Raw genomic sequence first — 19,450 nt, 5'->3', positions numbered from 1 at the left:
TACACACACCCAGGTGGAAGGGGGCAGGGCTTGACTGCCAGTCGAGAGAGTTCAGCTTGGGCCATAAGGCCCAAGTATGTGTGAGAGGTTTCCAAGCAGGCAAATGACAGATGCAAACAAGGTTTAAGCAAAATTAACCTGGTAGAATGACAAATGGAATGGATTCAGAAGAGGCTGGAGAAAAAGGAGTACAGGGCTCGGGACATAGTAAGAATGTCTTGGGTACCTACTCAATTGATGCACAAAGCCAAGGAGATCAATGTTGAGCAATGTTGATTGGCCATGGAATATACACAGGTTCTTTGAATCAGGTGCTTTTATTTCAAGGGGTATATCCTATGGAAAAAGAGTAAAGAGGTGAGCAAACATTTACCTACCTGCCTGTGAATTTCAGTATTCTTTGGACAATGGTTAACGAAATTATGGAAAATTATACAGACTCATAAAATGATACATACCTACAATAACAAACTGGAGTTAAAATTATTTTTACAAAGAATAATCAGGCTATAAAATTCTAAAGTTGAGGATTAGGGTAAGTAAAAAGCCAGGATATCAGGCAGGTGCCCCATAATCTCTTCTGTGTTCACTTTTTTTCCCCATGGATGTGGGAGGTAATCATCAGGGGGGAAAAAATGGTGCTGGACCTTGGTAGCTCAAGTCCAATTCTGAGAGATATGTGCACTGATGTCAGAGACTGTGCTATAAAAATTATTCTTCTTCAAGGGAAAGGTTTAAAAATCAAAAAGAAAACATATAGAGAACTAAAGACTGAGATCTTGGGAAGAGATCAAAGTTGGATAAAAGAAAAGAAAGCTGAATGTATGGAGAAAAAAATCTTTAAAAAAAGGATGGTGGAAGGGTGCTGAGAGCACAAGAATTTAAAGGAACAAGAGTAGACAATGGAACCAATACTGTAGAAAGAAGTATGCAAGTTGATGAAAAGCCTCTAGATTTGAAGTCATCAGTCTTTTATGAAGTCCAAGGATCTTAAAAAGTATAATTTTCATGAAGTTGGAAGACCAAAATTTCAAAATTTTCAGCAAAGGTCAATGGTTAAAAAAAAAAATCTATATGCTGCCTACAAGAAACTCACTCCAGATCTTAAAACACACGGCAAGTGAAAGTAAAAAGATGGGAAAAGATACTCCATACAAAGGGAAATGGAAAGAAAGCTGGTATAGCAACACTCATACCAAACAAAATAGACTTTAAAACAAAGGCTGTGACAAAAGACAAAGAAAGACATTATATAATTATAAAGAAGTTAGTCCAAGAAGATTATACAACATTCCTAAATAATAATGCACCCAGCATGGGAGAACCTAAATACATAAAGCAAATGTTACAGACATAAAGGGAGAAATTGACAATCCAATAAATTCAAGAAGACTGAAATTAAATTAAGCATCTTTTCTGACCACCCTGGCATGAAACTAGAAATCAATTACAAGAAGAAAACTGGAAAAAAGCCACAAACACATGAGGACTAAGTAATATGTTCCCAAACAATTAACAGTTTAACAAAGAAATCAAAGAGAAAATTTAATAAAATACCTTGAGAAAATGAAAATGGAAACACAAAATCTCTGGTACACAGCAAAAGCAGTTCTAACAGGGAAGTTGATAGCAATACAGGCCTATCTCAGGAAACAAGAAAAAACCCAAATAAACAATCTAACACTATACCTCAATAAACTAGAAAAAGAACAAAGGCTAATGTCGGTGGAAGGAAGGAAAAAATATAGAGCAGAGCAGAAATAAATGAAATGGAGACTCAAAACACAATAGAAAAGATCAATGAAACTAAAAGTTCGTTCTGTGAAAAGATAAACAAAATTGATAAACTTTTAGAAAGAGTAATCAAGAAAAAAAGAGAGAGGGCCCAAATCAAAAAATTTGAGAAAATAAAAGGAAATGGTACAACTGACACCACAGAAATGCAAGGATCATAAGAGATTACTACAGTTATACACTAACTGAAAAATCTAGAAGAAATGGATAGATTCTAGAAACACACATTCTAAAACTGAATCACAAAAAAATAGAAAATCTAAATAGACTGATCACAAGTAATGAAATTGAATTAGTAATTTAAAAACTCCCAAAAATCAAAACTCAAGCTTTAAGAGATGAACTCTACCAAACATTACAAGAGTTAGTACCTATCCTTCTCCAACTAGTTCAAAAAAACTGAATACGAAGGAAAGCTTCCAAACTCGTTTTATGAAACAGGATTATGCTGATACCAATACCAGACAAAGACACCCCCCCCACACACACACACATACACACACACACACACACACACACACACACACACACACATTATAGGCCAGTATCCTGGATGAGCATAGATGCAAAAGTCTTCAACCAAAGATTAGTAAGTCAAATTTACTGATTTGTGATTTATTCCAGGGATAAAAAGATGTTTCAGCATCCACAGATTAATCAGTGTGATACACATTAACAAAAAGGAGAATAAAAATCATATTATCATCTCAACAGATGCAGAAAAAGCATTTGACAAAATTCAACATTCATTTATGATAAAAACTCTCAACAAAGTGGGTATGGAAGGAACATACTTCAACATAATAAAGGCTATAGATGATAATCCCACAGCTAACATAGTACTCAATGGTCAAAAGCTAAAAGTTTATCCCCTAAGATCAGGAACAAAGACAAGGATGCCAATTCTCACCACTTTTATGCAACATAGTACTGGAAGTCCTAGCCACAGAAATTAGGCAAGAAAAAGAAACAGGCATCCATATTTGTAAGGAAGAAGTAAAACTGTCATTCTTTGAAGATGACATGATATTATATATATAGAAAACCCTAAAGACTCCACAGAGAAACTATTAGAACTAATAAATGAACCCAGGAAAGTCACAGGATATAAAATTAATAGACAGAAATCAGTTGTGTGTCTATATACAAACAATGAGCTATCAGGATGAGAAATTAAGGCAACAATCCCATTTACAACTGCATAAAAATGAATAAAATACCTAGGAATAAAGGATATGAAAGATCCAAGGATATGAAAGAACTGTACTCTGAAAACTGTAAGAACATTATGAAAGAAATTGAAGGTGACACAAATACAAGCATACCTCGGAGATATTACAAATTTGTTTCCAGACACCACAATAAAGCAAACACCATAATTAAGCTAGTCAAATGAATTTTTGGTTTCCCAATGTATATAAAAGTTATGTTTACACTTTAATGTAGCCTCTTAAGTGTGCAATAGTATTATGCCTAAAGAAAGCAATGTACATACTTTAAAAAATACTTTATCACTAAAAAATGCTAACCATCATAAGAGCTTTCAGCAAGTGATAATTACTGATCACAAACCACCGTAACAAATATAAGAAGAAGAAAAGTTTGAAATGTTGCAGGAATTACAAAAATGTGACACAGAGACATGCTATTGGAAAAAGTGGTGCTGACAGACTCACTCGATGTAGGATTTGCCACAAGCCTTCAACTTAAAAAAAAAACCACACAATTACATGTGAAGTGCAATATGGTGACATACAATAAAGTGAGGTATGCGTATAAATGGAAAAAATATTCCATGTACATGAATTGGAAAAATTAATATTGTTAAAATGTCCATACTACCCAAAGCAATCTACAGATTCAATGCAATCCCCATCAAAATACCAATGGCATTTTTTCACAGAACTAAAAAAAAGAAAAATTTGTATGGAACCACAAAAGGCCCCTAATAGCTAAAGCAATCTTGAGAAAGAACAGAGCTAGAGGTATCATGCTCTTGGGTTTCAAACTATACTACAAACATATAATAATCAAAACGGTATGATATTGGCACAAAAACAGATACATAGATCACTGGAATAGAATAAAGAGCTCAGAAATAAACCCATAAGTATATGGTCAATTAATCTATGACAAAGGAGGCAAGAGTATACAATGGGGAAAAGACAGTCTCTTCAGTAAATAGTGTAGGGAAATCTGAACAGCTACATGCCAAATAATGAAACTGGACCACTCTCTTACACCATATACAAAACACATTCAAAATGGATTACAAATTTGAATGTAGGACCTGAAAGCATAAAACTTCTACAAGAAAACATAGGCAATAAGTACTTGGACATCAATCTTAGCAATATTTTTGGGATCAGTCTCCTCAGGCAAGAGCAACAAAAGCTAAAAAAAAATGGTATTACATCAACCTACAGCTTTTACACAGGGAAGAAAAAAAACGAAGAACATGGGGGATCAACAAAACGAAAAGGCAAACTAGTGAATGGGAGAAGATATTTGCACCTCATACATCCAATAAAGAGTCAGTATCCAAAATATATCACTTAACATCAAACAACCTGATTAAAAAATGGGCAGAGGACTTGAATTATTTTTCTAAAGAAGACATACAGATGGCCAACAGGCACATTAAAAGATGTTCAACATCACCAATCATCAGGGAAATACAAATTAAAACTACAATGAGATATCACCTCACACTTGTCAGAAGGGCTAAAATCAAAAAGACAAGAAATCACAAGTGTTGGCAAGGACGTGGAGAAAAGGGACGCTTATACACTGCTGGTGGGAATGTAAATTGGTAAAGCCTCTATGGGAAACAGTATGGAGGTTCCTCAAAAAGTTAAAAATAGAACTATAATACAATCCAGCAATTCCATTTCTGGGCATTTATACAAAGAAAACAAAAATACCAATTTGAAGAAATACATGCACCCCTATGTTTATTTTGCTATTATTTACAAAAGCCAGAATATGGAAGTAACCTACGTGTCCATCAATAGATGATTGGATAGTGTGTGTGTGTGTGTGTGTGTGTGTGTGTGCGCGTACACACTGGAATATTACTCAGCTTTAAAAAAAAGTGAAATCTTGCCATTTGCAACACTTGGATGGACTAGAGGTTACTATGCTAAGTGAAATCAAGTGAAAGACAAACACTGTATGATTTCCCTTGTATGTGGAATCTAAAAAAATGGACAACAGAACAAAACAACCTCACAGATACAGAAAACTGTTGGTTAGCAGAGTGGGGAGGTGGTGGGGTCCAGGCAAAATAGGTGGAAGGGATTAAGAACCACAAACTTCCATTTACAAAATAAACGAGTTAAGGAGCTATAATGTATAGCATGGGGAATATAGTCAATAATACTGTAAGAAGTTTGTATGGTGACTACACTTACAAAGATCATTTGAAATGTGTAAGAGATCCAGTCAGTATGGGGTATACCTTAAACTAGTAAGATACTCTATGTCAACTGTATTTCAATTTAAAAAGAAAAGAAAATAGATGCAGAAGAAGAGAGAACCAGATTTGAGCTGCTGGAGGCAGGAGGATGTCAGGAGGTAATGATGATTGTAAAAGCTCACAGCCCTGCTGCTGAGGGACACCCTGCAGTTGTCCTGAAGGTACCGTCACATCATCCTACCGGACCTTCACAGCAGAAAATATAAAGGCAGTCGTATTAGACCAGACGAACTGAGGATTACTTAGGTGTCTTACAAATGAGGAAACTGAAGCTCTGTTAAAATTAAGTCATTAGTTAAAAAAACTCTGCCCAGTGAGGGATCCTCGATCAGATAGGTAAAGGGTTTTAGCTATAAAAACCCTTAATTTTCTGTGTGACTTGCAAGAGAAGTCATAGACTATCTCACAGCAGTGGTTCTCAACCAGGGTATGAGTTTGTCTCTCAGGGGACATCTGGCACTCTGCAGATCTTTGGTTGTCACAACTGGCAGCTAGGGTGCTACTGGCCTCTGGTGAAGATAGCCTAGGATGCTGCTAGACTTCCTATGATGCACAGGATAGTTCCCCACAGGAAAAAAAAAATTACCCAACCTAAAATACCCATAGTAACAAGATTAAGAAACTGTTCTGGAATATTATGTGAGCATCCATAATAAAATCTGATTTCTAATTTTAATAAAACTTAATTGTGAGGCTAATCTGCAGCAAGTTTGACTTTGACATTAGTCCATCATTTTAGTATATTTACTTTTATGAAATCTCATTTTGTCTATTTTTGGAATCTCAAATGTCTAGAGTGAAGTCCTATGGAGAAAGACAAACTCCCCGATAAAGTATGTATTAATTGAAGAAAGGCCCCCGGGAGTTGGACTTATACTTACAAAATTGCACACCACTGAAAACTGAGATTTACCAAGGACAAAAGTCACTGCACAAATCAATAATCTCCTAGGGTAAAAAAATGCTCGGCTCTGCATGGATGTTCTGTTTTCACCTTAAGATTCATAATTGTTTGCCATGTTGATCACCTCCGTAGGGAAGGAGGAGGGGGAAAATCTATTGTGTCAAAAGGAGTCATAGAGTTTTCTAGCTGACTTGAACAACACTGGGGTGGAAGCAGTAGTAAAAGTGTATTTCGCTGGTACAGATGGAGGACAGAAGATTACAAAGGACGTGCCATCCTTAACCAAAGTCTGGGTTTGTTCGACTTCACGCGGCTTTCTTCATAATGTCTCCCTGTTCTTCTTAATACCCCCTTATTAATCTCAGCGTGCTAAGGAGAATTTTCTTTTTCCTCTTTTCATTTTGCTCTCATTTTTAGTTGCAGGAAAAGACATTGTTTATCGTATTAATTCTGACAGGAGTATACATTTAAATGCCACATTGGGGCTTATGTACATTTATATTCACACTGCATATACGCACAGGGGTGAATATCCTAGAACTATGTTAGTGGCAACATATCATTCTTCTTTATTAATAATTGCAGAGGAAATCTTAGATCTATTAAATACTCTGGTTTGGACTTCATAGATACTTAACAGAAAATTTAGTTATAATCATTGATAAATGCTTGTTTAAGATGCATACTTTGTTCTTATAGGTTCCCATAGATTTTTCGAGTCTCCTCCCCTTATTAAATTAGACCATCGGCCATCCCTAAAATATTCTTACTGAGGTAACATTTAATGATGTCACCTATGTTTTCGTAAGATCACTAGAACAACCAGGTGTTTGAACAATTTATAAGTCAAGGCATCATTCCCTATGTCACCTAACATCCTTCCTTTATACTGATGTCTAATAAACCTATCTTTATGTTATAAGTGACTATTATGCAACATTGGCCCAGGTTATGAAATGCTAGTTTTTCAAATTCAATTTTAATAAACCTACACGTGATTGTAAAATACCTATGTAAATAGGTGAACAGAAAGAGGACAAGGAAAATAAACAGAACAGGCAGGGAAGGAAAGGGGCTTTTAAGGATGAATTAGGAGAGCATGGCTTGTTACCAAAAGATCTCTAACTGCTTGAAACTTAAGACAACTCTGAAAGCTCATTTGTTTTCTAAATAAGGACAATTGTGTAAAATAAAACAAAAATGGGAATTTAGACCTGTGAAGAAAGTCACAACGAAAGTTAGTTCGCCAAAGTTATGTCCACAGTACAAAGATGCAAAGAAAGCATGTCTAGCTCACGCTACCCATGAGAAAAACTTAACTGGTTTAAGGGAGAAATGAAACACTGGAAACTTCTCTAATCCTGACCCAAAAAAGGCAGGTAGGGTAGGCAGTAGAGCTCATTAACAGAACTGCAAGGAGCCTGAGTGAATGTTGAGACGATTTTAGAGAAAAATTTTAATATTAATGAAGTAGAAACAATTTTAGTTTTTTTTAATGTTTTTCATTCCCTCATATTTTTATATCAGTTTATTATTTATTAATCATTATATAAAGATGCATTTTGGAATCATAAGTACACGATGCAATTTTGTACATAACTGGACAATATCTTAATCATTGCCTTGAATTATTTCCAAGAACTGATTTCACCTTAATTATTCAAGCATCTATGTTGCAGTCACAGCTCAGAATCCTGTCACCATGGTCACTTGGTAGTGTTCCTCGTTGAATTTTCATAATCAGGCCATATCAAGTTTCTTAACATACAAATTATGATCCCTTGCAAGGTGTTTTACTCAAAGTTCTAAATCAGGGATTCACAACTGATGAAAACGTGACCATGTAATCCAAGATGACTTCTTTAATTTCTTTAGCCACTTTTTATTTACAGTCAAACTCTGCCTAATTGAGATAACTCTCTTACCATGTGCCTAATATCATCTACTCCTGCTTCCTTGAGCCTTCTTGGATCTACTTTTTTTTTTATGTTTATTTATTTTTGAGAGAGAGAGAGCACACGTGACTGGGTGAGGGGCAGAGAGAGAGCAGAAGACTGGAAGCAGGCTCTGCACTGACAAAAGAGAGCCTGATGTGGGGCTTGATTTGAGGAACAGTGAGATCATGACTTGAGCCGAAGTCGGAGTCTTAACCATCCATCCAGGCAGCGCCTTCTTGGATTTACTTTTAATTGTTATATCTAAGTGTATAAACTGCCTCATGTAGAAAATAAACAAAATAAATACCACGTTTGATGTTTTCAAGGAAGCAACTATACTCAGATTAACATCTATAAGTGATGAATAATTCAGACATAATCAATATTTCCATTCATATTAATGCAAATTAGCCATGCAGATTAATAAACCCGGCAGGATGAGGATGCAAAAGAAATTGGTTACACTTAAAAATATTATACCCTGAAAGTAGAGGATCATCAGTAATAATTGAAATTGTGACCCAAATCAGTAATACTATAATTATCTGGGCTCTTAATATTTCCTTCCACAGGATACATTAAAATGTGGATAAACTAGGTAAACGTGGGAAGTCTGAAAAATTCATGCACTGCTTAAATTATTTTGCGGAACAATGGATTTTTAAAATGTATTTGCAAGTTTCTACATGTTCACATGTACTAGAATTTCACAAACTCGTCCATGTTAATGTGGAAGATGTACCTCAATTAGCAAAAGCATATATACTGTAAAGATGCTTAAAAGAGCGCACCAGAGTATATATGGTAACTACAACCAGAATAACAATGAGCTGTCTTTTAGAAGTCCCAAGGGAGACCTATTTTTAATGACTAGGAGAGAGAGATTCGCAATTAGCATATTCATTATGTGTATGTAAATGCCTGATTCCAACAGCTGCTTAAGGGTGTTAAAAAACAATTTGTTCTATTAAGCAGTTTAAATATTCTTCTTAAAATCTTGTTTACCTGTTTCATTTGCTGAACAATGTCTTCCTTCAGAGGACTGGGGGGTGGGGGTGGGGGGGGAGGAAGATGTAGATTGCCTCTCCTGCTGTCATTTCTTCTCTGGTGAGATTCTTAAGCAAAAAGTGAGAGGTAGAGGCCACAGCTCAACGGTAATATTTTGGTGATTTGCTATGTTCTTTCATTAAATGCAGCGGCATTTTTTCTCTCTGGCAGGGATATATTTTGCAGTGGTAAAGATCAGTGCTCTATACTGCGCCACCTCTCTTCTAGTCATGGATGTCTGGTAAAGCTCAGAGGAAAAAAGGTGGAGAATTTAAGACAAAGTACCTCTTTTTTTCCTCCAGGATGCTTGCTAAACAATCACCGGTGACCTTCCTCCTGGCACCCGATCAGCTCAAGTCTCAAAATGGATGCTGTGAGAGTACTGAAGGCTTTGAGGTCGGTCCCCTACTCTAGGATTCCAATTACATTTTATTCTTAAGCAAACAGAAGTGCGAGTCTTGAACAGAAAGCCCAGCTGTAGGCCCCAGTATCTGCTCTAAGCTCCCTCATCTCCCTGTTCCTCTCCCTGCGGGAAAACCAGGGCAAACCACCCCTTCTGCCAGTCCCTGTCAACCTGTGAAAGCAAACCAGTGTTAAGTCTCATTCTCAGGATAAGGACTGAAATCCTTTAACTTCCACCCAACACCCATTCCCTTCCCTCTACCTGTAGTCCTTTGATGTAGCCCAGGGCTTTTCAGACTTCACCATGGCCTTGTTACAATGCAGATTTTGAATCAGGAGGAGGCGTGGGGCCTGACATTCTGCATTTCTAACAAGCTCCCAGGAAGGAGGTCTGGTGGATGGACCAAACCTGAATGAGTAGCAAAGGGGCTAGCGCTGAATCCCAAGTCCCCTGATTTTATAATAGTAAATATAACAGTAGCCATTAACACATATATTAAATACATATACAGCACTTAGTTTGCTATTTTCTCCATGAATGTGGTAACTGAGGCAAAGACTGTCAATAATATGAGTAAAACCACACGACGAAGGACAGAGTCAGGTTTCAAACCGAAGCAGTCCAGCCCCAGATCTGCTACATGGTGGGTCCAGATCTGCCAAACTGTAAGACTTTCTGGTTTTCCTTTCAGCCTCTGGACTTCAGCTTTCCTAAGGTTTGCTGTTTCCCTTGTGCCTCTGGCCCCAGCATCAGCTAGTTCTATGGCAAAATATACCTAATCAACCTTCTGGAACCATTGGACAACTACTCCAAGGAGATGGGGAAATAACAAAAAAGAAAAGGTGCGGACTCCCTTCAGTTTAGACTGAAACATTTGATAAACTTTTGGGACCTCTGAACATGTACTTCTCACTAGTACTGATCAGACATAAATGATATAGAGGCAATCAACAACTCTGTTCTTTCTACCCCAAAGCTACATTAGCCCTCTCTGCACACCAAGTCTGGGATTTATTGGATAATATACTGTGGGATCCCAACATGTCCAATTGTTGGCAGAGTCCTTTAATGGCATTGACAGTTGTGATGGCCCAAGAAGAAGACTTTAACAGAATGACTGCCACCTAATCTGTGCTATTAAAGAAGGAGCCATCAGTGATACTTCAGTGGACACTATAATCTATGGCAGATGGATAAATATGGTGACACAAAAGTAAATAGCACCAGCAAACAGTCACCAAGTCATGGAAAATGTACATCCCACCATATCCAGTTGTGTTCAGGCTGGGGAATCCAATCACCATGATCTGTATGCTGATTCTAGGATGTAGATTGAAGCTCTAATGCGGGGTCACCTTGAGAACTGTATTCTTTTTTCAGAAATCATAATTAAGGAGTTGTAGCACTTCTCTCATAAGATACTCTTTGACCTTGAGTATTTCTGTGACAGTGGAGGAACATACTACTCAAAATCTCCAGGGGAAGATGCCTCAGGTACTGGCATATTTGCAACAGGGTTCATAAGAATACCTCCTGTGCAAGACAGAAGGGGTCTCTCGTTTTTGGTATAAAAATAGCCAGCAAAAATGCTTCATGTATTATTTTTCTACAGGGTCCTTTGCCCGTTGTCCTAATTCTAATGGACTATGTTTATTGTCCCCCATCTGTTTCTAGCATTCCCAGTGTATAGCCACACCATTATTTATGCCCAGAGAAATATGTTTGCAAACCTCAACTTTGACAATGCTTCTCCATTGCTATTTGAAAAATGCTGTTCCATCACATACCCAAAGACTCAACTTTTCGGTTTGAAATGTATATTGCCCCTGAAATATTCCAATGGTTCGTGTTCTTTTTCAAAAGAATCCCAAGACTGATACCGTGTTTTGATGATGTCCTGAATGTGAATGCAACAGAAAGGGAACTGAAGGAAAAATTTTAAACAGCCCACATTGTTTCCAGCCGTCTCAGAAAGAAGAAAAAGAAAAAGATGAAGGGAGAGAGGGACTGAGGGGAGGGAAAATGAATAGGATCTTCTAGAGCTGTCTTCCTAAACAGCACTGATAATATTGGGACAAACTGTCTAACATATTTGCAGTGCGTTCCTTCACTCAGTAAATATTTACTGAAAACATTCTACTTGCCAGACCGTTTCAGGTGCTAAGGATACTGCAGTGAACAGGGCAGACGTGATCCTTGCCCGTAGGAAGCGTATAGAATAGCAATTCATGCAATCCATCTTCAATGTACGATGAAACCACTTCAAACATGTTTTTAAACTAGTTTAGTTCTTCTAGGGTTTTTATTTCCTGCCACCATTTTCTTTTCGGAGACAATTGTTCTGTAGATCCTTTCAAAAGTCTAGTGAATGCTGAATACCACATTTGCACAAAATCATTCTTATTAAACCTATCCTATTTGGAGGCACTTAGCAAAGAAACAAGCTGGGAGCCCTTGAAGTTGGTGAGGCAGAGTTAGAATGGCAAAGCTGAAAACAGAAAATGGGCCAACATGATATACTTAAAACAAGAACGACAATAAAGGCTGATTATAGCATATTACATACAATATTTTTTAACTCCCATTACAACCCCTATGCAAGCACCTTCATTAAAACCACTTTTGAGCAATACAAGAGGATTCTCAGAGAGGGTGAATAATTTCACGATATTTTACGATAGTAAAACAAAAGCCAAGGCTTAGATCAAGCCCAAGTGCTCTAGTCCAAAGACAAAAATCTCAAATGACATGATATGCTGGCCTCTCAGAACCTGGCGTACGGTGAGAGAAAAGTAGAACAGGGACCAAAGTCATCTCTTAGTCAATTAAAAGAAGATGCCAAGTTCAAGAATAATAGAGATTAATAAATCAGATGCCAAAAGCTAATCTAAAATTGTAGATGGTAGGGGTTGGAAATGAAGTAAGGCGAACAGCAAGCCACAAAACCCAGACAAACTTTCTTGGGTTAACATTCTCTGACAGGGTCCCTTCAGAAATCTATGGTGTTACCCCTGAGCGTGTACTCCAATCTCCAAAGCTGTGCCTTCCCACCCCAGTATCTGGTAAATCCACAATTTCTTACCACTAATGCTTCCCTATAAGATATAGCCACTGAGTTTAGTCACAAAGTAGTGTTAGTGAAGTGGCCACTACTTTTCCAAAGTCACTTATCAAATACAATGGGACACAAAAGGACTTTTCTATTGTGGTGAAAGCTAAAGGAGTCCCTCATAAACTCTACAACTCCTTTTAAATCTCTACCAATGCTAAGTCTATAATAACTGGAAAAGGGGGAGGCGGTAATTCCTTACCCTTAAGTATGTCACAGCATTTGCAGGCCTGAGGACTTTCCCAGGTGCTTTGGATAATGCAATTCTCTGTGACGTGGGAGATAAATATAACCCAGAATCATCTAGGGCACTTCCTCTAGCAACTTTAATATATACACACACACCCCCTTCCCCAATACCTTTTTCTCATTGAGCAAATGATATAAATAACTATTTGGGATCTTAGATAGGCCTTGAATTATTTGTGGAAAGGGTGACCAATAGTGGAATTTACTGAGAAATTCAAGAAAATGTACAAAGCATCAACATGAGTTATCTGTCTATAAGGATACCTGCCAAAGAAAAATCACATTATTCCAGAAAACTTTATCTTGGTCATATTAGATGCTGTATATCCAGAAATAGACCACACAAAAACACTGACACACAACAAGGTTTTCTGATTAGAAATTAATGAACAGAAAGTCTTTCTGATTCCAAACCCCTTACTTTTAGCCTTTATACTGGACTGAATAGACTGATCTGACAAAATGAGAAATACAGGCTGTATTTTATTGAGGTAGATAGAGTGAGCAGTATTTTAAGGTAAAGGGTAAAATAATGGAGCTGATTTTAGGTAAATGTGTATGTAACTCTAGAAGTAGAGAAGATTACTCTATGGGAGAAGGGAATGGAGACAAGATTTGGAGCTATTGCAAAGATATAATATCTTAATCTATAGTTTCCTTTTAGTTTAGATTTTCCTACCAGCTTATTCTCAGCCCAAGTCCTTCACTACCTAGCCTCCTGAAAACTCTTTTTATCCCTTCCAACCAGTTTCTAATTAGCCTCATATTTGTCTGTCAAAGTCTCCCCATCACTCAGTTCCAAGTATTTTCTCTGTTGGTCTTGCCTTAAGGCAAAGGACAACGATATGGTTATAAGGTGCTCCAGGTAACAAAGTACCCCAAATTTGGTTTCCTTCATGATTCTGTGGGTCAGGAGTGTGGGCAGGGCTTGGATAGCTCTTCTGTTCCTTGGGATATTAACTGGGGCCACTCAGCAGTACTCAGGGGGTGGCTATGATGGTCTGGAGAATCCAAAATGGCTTCACATACTGAATGTGTGCCTTGGCAGGGATGGTTAGAAGGTGGACTCAGCTAGGACGACTGACAGGAGCCTCTAGTATGGGTTTCCCAACATGAAAGTTTCAGGGTAGTCAGACTTCTACCATGGCAACTGGCTTTCCCCAGAGCATGTGTCCCGAGAGAATCAGGCAGAAGCTGCATGGCCTTTAGGTCTTTCCTGATCTAGCCTTGGAAATCATGCATTGTCACTTCTGCCATATTCTATTGGCTACAAGAGAGTCATAGGCCAGCCTAGATTCAAGGGGAGGAGAAACAGACACCACCTCTTGATGGCTGATTGGCCAGGTCACATGGTAGAAGAGCTAGTAAGATAGGAGATGATGTCGTGACCATCTTTGGAAAATACCCTCTGCCGCAAAAACAAAGAATTGAAGTCAGGCAGGCCTGAGCTCAAATCCTACTTCTTTCCCTTAATTGTGCAACTCTTGGAGAGTCACATAATCTCACAGTTTACATCTTGTCCTATAGAATGGGATTTAGAAAATGCTACCTCTCATGGTCAGATGATTAAATTAAATGAGAAGATATACACAAAGCAGCCTGACTGTAATAAATGCTCAATTGTGTATGTTTTTTTTCCTCCCTGCCCTAGAGCCTATAACACTGCACAAGACAACCCCAAATAATCCTTCTAGGACAGAGGTCTTCATTGCTTTCTTACATCCAGTGATTTCTACCAGCTGACTCATTTCTACTCTTTCTCTCTTTTGATTTCCCCATCTTTTCTATACATTTGTTCAGAACCTCATCACCCAGGATGCTGACAAATGGATTGTTCGCTACAAATCAGCCCGCACAAATACATCCATTTCCTCAGGAAATTGTGAGGAATTGTGAGCCGATGGAAAAAGTCATATACAAAAACTTATATATAGAATAAGGAATCTGTTTATCCCTTGACAGGGAGCAAAATTTCAGACAAGCCCCTGTCTAACTCATCACAAATTCTAAACGTATAGGTGCATATTCCAAAAGTATACATTATGGTGCTAGTTCTCCAGTATGTGGTAAAAGGACAAATTCCAGTTTTAATACTGAATGTAATTATTGAATCATAGTATAAGATTCTGTGCAGAATTTCAAATCCAGCCCTTCAAAAGCACTGACAGTAAACTTGTTAGGGTAGGTTTATGAATCTTGTACAATAAGAGCACCATGCTCATTTCTTTCTATTGTATATTGACAAAGTACTTTGATTCTTCCTTCCTTCCAATCTTCCTTCTTTCTCTCACTTTTCTTGCTTGCGACAAGATGCCTCATTGTCAGCGATGTATTTATATTCACTCATTCTCTGGAGCACATCAAATTGTGATGAAACACAAAATCTGGGCCAGCCCAACATGGGGCAACCCTAGACTCATTTTTCTTTTATTTGAATAATACAGCAAGGAGCGCTGATGGAAGTCAGTCTCCTGTAGCTTGGCTCTCTAAATGTTCTGCGACATGGTGGGAAACCTGAGTGAAATGATGCAGATCAATACAACTGTCCTAGGAAAGTGTTGTGATGTTTTCTTGCCGTCACCCATGAAACAAGCTTAAAATCATTGATGATTCTTTTTGCTGGAGACATGAAGCCACATTTGGTCACTTTAAAGAAACCAGAGAAAACTCACTAGGACAGTGGCCGAGATATCTTGAGCCTTATTCTTCATAAAACAGTATGAGCTCTGAATACCAATCAGATCAAAAGATGACTTCGCCAGCGGGGGTCTCAAGCCCAGAAATGCTCAATGCGATCAAGAACAACACCGAACGGTGCTCTCCGGGGCACATGCCACGAACAGTCACATAAACATATATAGTCTCCACCATCTTTGTGTTTTTCTTCGAAGAAAGGCAAAGATAACCATACTCCTTTCAATGGCTTGTCTGCATTCTGTCCCATCAAAGTGTGCTGGCAGTCCTGTTGGAGCAGAAATGTTGTGGCCTCAGACCAGGAATAATTGGAAACTAATTTACCATGGAAATCTTAATGATATTTGAAATCACAGATGAGTGCTTTAGGGAGATAACAGAAGGAATATTCAGAGCAGACAGCAGAGACACCAGTGACTATCAGAGTTTTTTTCCCTTATGAGCTACAAATGGCCCCCGTCACTCTCTCCTGTGCCCAAACTTCTTCCAAAATGACTGATGTAATTTTTTTTAACTAAGTTTATTTTCATTGTACATGCATATGGAAAGGGAATTAGGTAGTGCTGAACAACAGGAATACTTCTGTTCTCTTTACCTTTTGTTCACCAGGTCTGGCCTGTAGCCATTTGTTGGCGGAGAAATGGGTACAAAAGGCTGTCCTGTTACATTTCATAGACTGATAGGCTTAGAAGGGCCTCACAAGCTGGGCTGGTACAGAGAGGACCATCTTGAGGCTTAGTTGTTGTTGTTGTTTTTCCTCACCTAACAGCGTGCCACAGAGGCAGGTCTCGAACTGCTCGGGGCCATCTTGCAGAAGAGCAAAATGGAGACCAGATCCAAGTCTTCCTGTTTCCCCCCCAGCCCACAAAGATTCGTCATCATAATGACTCCACATTGAATCCATTCACTCTGAAACCCAGAACCATCTTTTTCTTCTCAGTTTGCTTAAGTTCCGTATCTCAGCATTGGAGGAAGGACAAATAACCCTGACATTTGATGTTAAATCTCAAATGTAGCCTTCTACAACACTTCTCTCCTGCTCTGCACTTTTCTTACTCCACGAAAATACAAATTAGGAACAGGGGCTGCACTTTCTCATCGAGGCCCTTCTTTCTCCTTGGGTCTAGTGGAAGAGGTCCAGATGCGAGTTTCTGAGAAATGTGATGCTGTATGTTTCTATTTTTCTGTTAAGTAGATGCTAAGATGCTTGAAAAGTACTCATTAGTGATATAGAAGAGACAGTTTACTTGATATAGCAGCATTGTCAATGGTTAAGAGCCTCGGCCTTGAATCTGGCCTGCCTGAACTCAAATCTGGGTTCTCCTACTTCCGCTGACCAGCTATTTCAACTGACTTGTCTCCGTTTCCTTATTTCTAAAATCAGGATAATAATATTGCCTTGAGGGGTTATTGACAGCATTGACTGAAAATGTGTATAAAATCTTGTCAGAGTGAATAGCACATGATATGTGCTCAATAAATTTTCTTTTTATCCGAAGTGAGTACACAGTGCATTTTATTGGGTGTGACAAATGCATGAGCACAGTACATAAGATTGCACAGAAAATGAGGTTCCTCAGTTACTAAATACTAAGAAAAGGTGTGCGTTGAAATTGGAAGGGCGAAGTGAGGGGTCGGGGGGTGGTGAATGCAAGAATGAGGGCTGACCTCCAGGGAGTTCAGCCAGATACATCATAGCCTATTGTCACACGTCACCATTGGACCAGTGCCCCAAGTCTCTCCGGGAGAATATACATGACACACAAAAGGGACACATGAAAATACTACCCCAGAAATACACCAAAGCCTTAAAATGGTCAGAACTAAATCCAGCAGGACATAATCCACCACAAGGGAAATTCTGCCCAGTCACAGACTTCCAAAGAGAAATGTTCATGCAACAAATACTTGGTTAATTCTCCCACCTAGATTCAACACATGGTCTCACAACCAGCAAGGGCTTCCTGAAAGGGACAGGAGATTTCACATTTCATCTACTCTCATCTGTGAAGTCGTTCTTCCACGTGTGGCATGAAGGGTGGGAATGGAGAAGAGGAGGCTTCTTCTTAACCTCCCTAATAGGAGAGAGGAAGGATACATTTTGCCTTAACATTAAAGATATAAAAAACGTATCAAGGACAACCAGGGAAAATTGCTATGTAATGGCGTAATATTTTAAGCTACATTTAAGTTTCTTTGCTACTTTACCTAAGTCAAACAATTAAAAGAAAATAAAAATAACCCTTACCTTAGCTGTCTTGTCTATGCAACTAATGAGTGCACGGACACCCATCGTAGTTGTCTTTGCTTTTGCCCATCTACAAACAAGTGATTCATTCATATACTTTTTTTTCCTCTGGTGCCAAGAAGACATCCTCAAACTGTACTTTCTGGAATGTATGCAGTCAGGGGTGCCTGGGTGGCTCAGTCGGTTAAGCATCCAACTTCGGCTCAGGTCATGATTTCATGGTTCGTGAGTTTGAACCCCTCATCCAGCTCTGTGCTGACAGCTCAGAGCCTAGAGTGCTAAGGATTCTGTGTCTCCCTCTGTCTCTGTCCCTCCCCTCTCATGCTCGGTCTCTCTCTCTCAAAAATAAACAAACATTTTAAACAGCTAAAAAAAATTAAAGAAAAGAATATGTGCATTCAGACATTTCTAATATAATGCTAGCTAACAACTACAGCAGGAAAGAACAAAAGACAATTCTTTATTCGCTCTGTTCATATTTTTACTTTTAAAGCTAATTCTAAACCTACCAAACTACCCTTATTACAGTCGTTTTGAATACAAAAAATTGTATTCTCCAGTGTTACACCAGTGCCCTGCAAACCAAGGTGATCGATTATTTCCAAGTGGTAATAATATTACTGGTAAAAATAGGCTTTAATTTGACAAATAATTAGCTTTGCATTCAGAAATGGATAATAAAGCACCACACTAAAAGGCAAACTGTTCTTTTTTCTTTCCCTGCTGTGGATATTAGGAATATTTCTTTAGTCGTATGAAACAATACACAAATCACTTATTTTATTACTTTCCAAGACAGGGGGTCTCAATGATTGAAATACTCTTAAGCTAAGAATTTGCCTACCTAATTGGTGATTCAGAACTGACTCTGTTTTTCTGAATGTTAATGTTGGGAGTCCTTCTAAAGACCAACCTGCTTTGTACCTTTTAATATCCTTCCTGATCTGGCTTCTGACTCCCTTTTTAGTCTCCTATCTTACCTTTCTGCTTCTTGTGTTTCCTGCTTTGCCGTCTTAGCCTTCTTTTGGGTTCCTGGGACAAGAAATGCTCACTTCTGCCATGAGGCGTGTGCACATACTTCCTCCCTCTTTCTGAATCAGTTGCCTTTACCACAGACCCCTCGTTGGTGATGGTGAAATCTTCCCTTAGCCTCCAGACCAGTAGTCTTTGTTTAGCATTTTATTTTAGATGTGGCATCTAACGTGGTGCTCAATACGCATACGAGAAACTCAATAAATACCTGCTGAATGAATAAATGTCTTTCATTTGGGGGGAAACTCATCAATCGTCTGGCATTTTTCCAGATAGGGATCCAATCAATGCCATTCTAGCTATACCAGCCTTAGCAAACACCGAACAGATTACAAATTAATATCTATTAAGTCTTATGAGGCAATATATCACGTCCACCCAATTTCATCTCCCCTGCTAAATGTATCTTTTGTTTAATGATGCAAATTTGATGGGGACATGGGATCAGGGTTCGTCAGTAGCCTATTGCAAGCAATGCACTAATAGAATTAGCTCTTCTGTAGGTTGTTAACTTCTGTAATAATGTTACCACAAGACAGAATGTAATGCAGAAAT

General features: G+C 38.3%; 1 long non-coding RNA gene across 1 annotated transcript in view; it reads right to left on the bottom strand.

Annotated features, from left to right (window-relative positions):
• Positions 1 to 228: 228 nt before the first annotated feature.
• The window catches only part of LOC125921373 (uncharacterized), a 254,986-nt gene continuing 235,764 nt past the window's right edge, over positions 229 to 19,450 (bottom strand). The window contains exon 5 of the long non-coding RNA XR_007457396.1: positions 229 to 336. This is a non-coding gene — a long non-coding RNA (uncharacterized LOC125921373). The remainder of the gene's footprint in view (positions 337 to 19,450) is intronic.

The sequence above is a fragment of the Panthera uncia genome, chromosome C2, assembly GCF_023721935.1.
Source record: "Panthera uncia isolate 11264 chromosome C2, Puncia_PCG_1.0, whole genome shotgun sequence".
Taxonomy (NCBI): Eukaryota; Metazoa; Chordata; class Mammalia; order Carnivora; family Felidae; genus Panthera; species Panthera uncia.
This window is presented reverse-complemented; position numbering and strand designations above follow the sequence as displayed.